Source organism: Triticum aestivum, chromosome 1D (assembly GCF_018294505.1).
Source record: "Triticum aestivum cultivar Chinese Spring chromosome 1D, IWGSC CS RefSeq v2.1, whole genome shotgun sequence".
Lineage (NCBI taxonomy): Eukaryota > Viridiplantae > Streptophyta > Magnoliopsida > Poales > Poaceae > Triticum > Triticum aestivum.
The window spans coordinates 140,123,225-140,130,011 of NC_057796.1; positions in this window are offsets into that span (position 1 = coordinate 140,123,225).

Consider the following 6,787-nt stretch of genomic DNA (forward strand, 5'->3'; position numbering starts at 1 on the left):
TCAGTCGCTAATGTCTATTAAGCTTCGGCTGATGCATACGACACAGAACGCCCATACTATGCCCACGTGATGGTTAGTGCTATCAGGTCAGAGGCCCCTCGGATCAAATATCCAAATCGTAGTGGATTAGGAATGCGCGGTAACAAGCAGAGACTCACGCAAGATGTGACCCCGTTGCCCCGTCTCGAGGACTTGTGGCAAGGGCTAAGAATGCTCGGCCACGCCTCGTAATTATCTCGCGGGCACCCTCCAGGTCAACCCGACTCCACATCAGTCACAATTAAGCTCGCGCGGGTACCCCTCAGGGCTGACTCGTCTTTCCAAGTAACAGTGGTAAAGTCCAAGTATGCGTGTGTCCAAACATCAAGGGGAAAACCCGAGGAATCACCCCCGGTGAATTCCACTCGATGTAATCATCAAGGTGAACGTAAGAGGAACCACCCCCGAGGTTCACACTTGAGGGGTTGCACGATAGAGTCGTATCGGAAGTAGTTAAGGTGGAATCACCCTCGATGACCACGACCGAATAGCTACACTACAGGGTAACATCAGAAGTGCTGATGAGGTCTCACCCCCGGCACTCGATAGTAACCCAGTAGTGTCGAGCAACTAAGGGGAAAGTGATGTGTGGTGTCGGGGCCTGGTTTTCGATCCCGTTGATCGGGTCTTCAATAATGAAGCAGGGGCAACAAGGACAAGGTGGGGTCACTTATGGATCACTAACCAACCTATACTAGGCAGTTTAGGATAAGCAGGTAGGTAACAATAAGCAGGTTACAAAAGCAGGCTATGCATCAGAATAGGAGCAAACAATAACAGTAGCAAAATCTAATGCAAGCATGAGAGAATGGAATGGGCGATATCTGGATGATCAAAGGGGGGGCTTGCCTGGTTGCTCTGGCAAGAAGGAGGTCGTCCTCGATGTAGTCGATCACAGGGGCATCATCGGTCTCGGGGTCTACCGGAGAGAAGAGGGGGAAGAAACAGTAAATACAAAGCACACAGATGCATGACATGGCAAAAAGCAACACTAGGCGTGTTCTAAAGCGATGCTACACGATACCGGCGAAGGGGGAAAACATCCAATGTTTCCCTAGTGTTAGGCATTTTCCGACAGATGAAACGGAGGGGAAAGGTTGCAGGTTCGCTATGCTAGGGATGTGTGGCGGACGCTGGAGCCGAGCGGGGCGGACCCAGACGACGCCATTGCCACTGCGGGGCTCGCCGGCCGGCCGCGGCAGGCGGAGGCGAGCGTAGGGGCGGCCGCGGTGTGGGGCAGCAGCCAGGCGGCCAGGGCGCAGAGGCCATGGTCGAGCGCGGAGGCGGGTCAGTGCGGGGCGCACGGCGCGCGGTCAGGGCGCGACGAGCACGCCGTTGCCGCGAGCGCGTGGCGGACGGCAGGGGCGAGCGCAAGGGGGGGGGGCGCACGACGGCAGCACGGGGCAGCATGCCGCGGCGAGGGACACATCGGGCGCGACAAGCACGCAAGGGGTCGAACGGGGGCGGAGAGTAGGGGGAGGAGGCCGGGGGCCTCACCGACGATGGAGGGAAGCGAGGGCGGCGAGGCATGGGGAGGCCGGGTCGGGGAGGAGGCGTTCCGGCGAGTGGCGAGCGGCGTCCAGCAAGGAAGTGTCGGGGACGGTTGTGGTGATCCGATGACGAGGTCCAGCGCGTCGAGGCGGCGAGCCGCGGCGGTGGCGGGGGGTCGGGCCCCTGGGCGCAGGCGAGCGTCCAGATCAAGCGGGGCAGGAGATGGGGATCGAGCAGAAGAGTGGGGGTCGTGCGCTAGGGTTACTGGAGTGGGAGGGATAAGGAGGCCCGACTGGGCCTGGTTGGCCGGCCGGTGCGGCGGCCAGCTGGGCCGTTCGGTCCAGCTTGGGGGGGGGGGGTTGTTTCTTCTTTTTTTAAACTTCTGTTTCAAAAATTTTAGGCCAGTTAAGCACTTTGCAAAAATGTTGGTTCACCACCAATATTACCAGAAGAATACTTTCCACATGATGAACATTTTAGTTTTCATGTTTGAGCATTTTTGAATTTCACACATAATTTGAAATTGAATTCAACTGGAATTTGAAAGAGATAAGAGACAATGATGATCAAACACTTGTTTAGCAAAATGATTAACTTAACCACAGGGGTTACTGTAGCATCATTACACCGGGGTGTTACAACTCTCCTCTTCTAAAAGAAATTCTCGTCCCGAGAATTAAGAGGTAGAAGGAAACAGGTCGGGGTATTCAGCCCGGAGGTTATCTTCGCGTTCCCAAGTGGCTTCATCTTTAGTATGATTCAACCATTGCACCTTGAGGAACTTGGTAACCTTCTAGCGGGTTCGACGTTCAGCTTCTTCAATCAATTCCGGATCGACTTCACGTTCCGGATCCTTAAAGCATTGACAAAGTTGCGACACGTGGAAGACGTCATGGACGTGAGAGAACTGAGGTGGCAACTCCAATTGATAAGCCACCAGTCCACGACGGGCGAGGATGCGGAAGGGACCAATGTAGCACGGAGCTAGCTTGCCCTTGACTCCGAACCGATGAGTGCCTCTCAAAGGAGTGACACACATATAAGCTTGTTCACCAGGTTGATAAGTTGAACCCCAGTGTTTCTGGTCATAGTTGCTCTTCTGGCGGGACTGGGCCGCCTTGAGATTATCCCGGACAATGCGAACCTGCTCTTCAGCTTGTTGAATAATGTCTGGACCAATGAGCGTCCGTTCCCCAGTTTCTGACCAATTCAGAGGGGTTTGGCACTTACATCCATATAGCACTTCAAAGGGTGCCATCTTCAAGATGGCTTGATAGCTATTGTTATAAGAGAACTCCGCAAAAGGGAGAGATTCTTCCCACTTCTTGCCGAAAGAAATAACACAAGCTCGAAGCATGTCTTCAAGAATTTGATTGACTCGCTCGACTTGGCCTTGGGATTGGGGATGATAAGCAGTGCTCCAGGTAATATGAGTTCCCATTGCCTCTTGGAAACTATCCCAGAACTTTGAAGTGAATATACTGCCGCGATCTGAACTGATCTCCTTCGGAATGCCGTGGAGTGACACAATTCTGGAGATATACAAGTTTGCTAATTGACTAGCAGTGATAGTCTCCTTGACTGTAAAGTGAACAACCTTCGAGAATTGGTCGATGACGACAAAGATAGCATCGTTACCTTTCTGAGACTTGGGAAGGCCATTGACGAAGTCCATTTGGATCTTATCCCACTTCCATTCAGGAATCGGAAACGGTTGTAGCAGTCCAGCCGGTTTCTGATGTTCTGCTTTGACGCGACGACAAACGTCACATTCTTCAATATATCGAGCAATGTCTTGCTTCATCTTAGACCACCAATACTTCTGACGAATGTCTAGATACATCTTGGTACTTCCCGGATGAATAGAGAGAGGGGTGTGATGCGCTTCTTTCATCACCTTCTCTTTCATAAGCTCGAACCGGGGTACTACAATGCAATATCTGAAGTATAAGGTTCCATCTTCACCAAGTGAGAAATCTCTGGATTTCTCTAAGGCAAGATCCTTTTTCATCAGATCAACATGAGCATCTTTGGCTTGAGCAGACTTAATTGCTTTCAGAAGAGTTGGTTCCAAGACAAGGTTATTCAGAGAACCCTGTGGAACTAGTTGAAGGTTCAGCTTGCATAGCTCTTCATCAAGGCGGGGTTGAGCTTTGAAAACCATGTGATTGTTGCAATAAGACTTACGGCTCAGGTCATCGGCCATTACATTAGCCTTACCAGGGGTATAGGATATACCGTAGTTGTAGTCAGCAATAGCTTCCATCCATCGCTGCTGACGGAGGTTCAGATCTGGCTGAGTAAATAGATACTTCAAACTCTGATGATCGGTGAAGATTTCGCAACGATTACCGAGAAGGTACTGTCGCCATAGCTTCAGTGCAAAGATAACCGTAGCAAGCTCGAGGTCATGAACTGGGTAGTTCTCTTCATGAGGACACACTTGACGGGAGGCATAAGCAATCACCCAGCGCTCTTGCATTAGGACATAGCCTAATCCTTGTCGTGAAGCGTCGCAATAGATGACGAAGTCCTTGCGAGAATCAGGGGAGCAAGCACTGGGGCAGATGTCAGCTTGTCCTTGAGTGCCTGGAAACTTTCCTGACACTTTTTAGTCCAATCAAACTTAACGCCTTTGTGTAACAGATTGGTCAGTGGCTTGGCAATCTTGGAGAAGTTCTCGACAAAGCGGCGACAATAGCTGGCAAGTCCAAGAAAGCTTCTGACTTGCTTGACAGTCTTCGGAGGGGTCCAGTCAAGAATAGCCTGAACGCGCTCTGGGTTGACGACAATACCATCCTTGGAGATGACATGACCAAGGTAGGTGACTTCGGGAAGCCAGAATTCGCACCTGGAATACTTGGCATAAAGTTGATGTTCTCGAAGCTTCTCCAGAACAAGACGAAGATGTTCAGCATGTTCTTCTTTATTCTTCGAATATACCAGATATCATCCAGATAGACTACGACGAACTTGTCGAGGTAATCCATGAATATGTAGTTCATCAGACGAGAGAATGTAGCTGGAGCATTGGTTAAGCCGAAAGACATAACGGTGTACTCGTAAGAACCATAACGAGTCACGAACGTGGTCTTTGGAATATCCTCTTCACGAACACGGATCTGGTGGTAACCCAACCTCAAGTCGAGTTTAGAGAATATCGATGAACCAGCCAGTTGATCATACAGATCATTGATCCGAGGAAGGGGATATTTGTTCTGAATTGTAGCTTGGTTGATAGGATGGTAGTCTTGGACCAAACGGTTCGTTCCGTCCTTCTTCTTCACAAAGAGAGAAGGTGCTCCCCAAGCAGAGGAACTTGGACGAATGAAACCCTTGCGAAGAGATTTGTCGATTTCCTCCTTAAGTTCAAGGAGTTCATGAGGTGGCATCTTGTAGGGTCGTTTGGCAATAGGAACGGTGCCTAGTTTCAAGTCGATGACGAACTCGACAGCCCGGGCAGGGGGTATTCCTGGAAGTTCTTCTGGAAAGACATCTAGGAAGTCGCGAACAACTGGAATCTTTTCAATTCCCTCAAGAGGTGCTGCGTTCAACGCATTCAAGACATAAAGTCGTGCTTCAGCGTTTTGAACAAGCTGAGCATGGTAGCTTACTATCTCGTCGGAAGGATGTAGGAAGTGAACGACCTTGGTGGCGCAAACGATAGAAGCAGTATGCGCTTTCAACCATTCCATTCCCAGAATGAGGTCAATATTGGAAGACTCCAGAATAATGGGAGAAACAAGGAATTCTAACCCTTCAATCTCAATGGGAACGTCGCGACCAATCATGGTAGTTTGACATCGGCCCGCAGGGGTGCGTACCACTATTGGAGTGTTCATTGGCTCGCATTGAATGTCGTGTGCGTAAGCAAAATTTTATGACATGAATGAATGTGATGCCCCTGAATCGAATAAAACTGATGCTGGTACTGAATTAACAAGGAGAGTACCCATCACAGTAGCAGGCTAGTCTTGAGCTTCATTCAGATCAACATGATTAGCCTGACCACGACCATAAGGTCTGGCATTGTCGTTATGGGGCTGATTGTTACGGCCAGTTGAAGGCAGAGCCAGCTGGCTCTTTTTTTGATTGCACTCTTTGGCAAGGTGACCTGGACAGCCACATCTGAAGCACAGACCATCATTGGGATTGGGAGCAGGAGCTTGGGGTGGTACAACTCGAAGAGGCTGCGTCTGCGGTGGAGGAGGCAGACGAGGTGCAGCATAGGAATGTCTTGGTGCAGGTGCAGTTGGACGATACATGCTATGGGGAATCCATATCCGACACTTCTGCGCTGACAGGCCCGAAGATGAGCCAGCGTCATGGCTGCGCCTGAGGGATCCCTGGTGTTCCTGAAGACCAGTATCAACCTGAATAGCCTTGTTCACCAAAGTTGCGAAATCAGCAAAGTCATGAACGAGTAGTGCTAGCTTGATATCAGGGTGAAGTCCATCACGAAACTTCTCTTGCTTACGAGCATCAGTTGTAATGTCTTCTTCAGCATAACATGACAAGTCCAGAAATTCCCGTTGATAAGCATCTACAGACTTGTTGCCTGGGTGAGGTTGCGAAAATCTCGCTTCTTCCTGTCCATTATTCCCTGAGGAATGAAGCGGGCATGGAAGGCAGCTTGGAAATCCGGCCAAGTGATGACCGTTCCAGCAGGTAGGGTACGCCTGTGGCTGTCCCACCATTGAGCAGCGGGACCCTTCAGAAAGAAAGATGCAAAGGTGACATAGCTAGCAGGGCCACACTAGCAGACTCCATTTCATACGTGATGTCGCGGAGCCAGTCATTAGCATCAAGGGGTTGAGTTGAGCTGCGGTAAATAGTTGGGTTGAGGCGCATGAAGTCCTGCAGAGTTACTGGGGTTGGCTGTTGATTCATGTTGGGGCGAGGAAACTGAGCCATCAGTCCTTCCATGAATTGACGATTCAGCTCAAATTGTTGCATCATTCCGGCAAAGAATTCAGGCGGTGGTGGATCGTTGGCACCACGGCCACGACCAGCGGGTCTAACCATCCTGCTAACATGTAACAGGGGGTAGTTCAGCATTGAGCATTTGCAAAGACAAGGATCATTCATGATGAAACATGCATAATGAAAGAGGTACGAAGGATACCACTTAGTAGTCAACACGACAGTGTGTGTGCTATTCAGAATGCTATTCTAAGGAATAACTATGGCTTATCCAACTTTGGGGTGAATGTGGTCACAGGATCCTAATGTTAGAGTTAGTAAAATCGTTAACCCG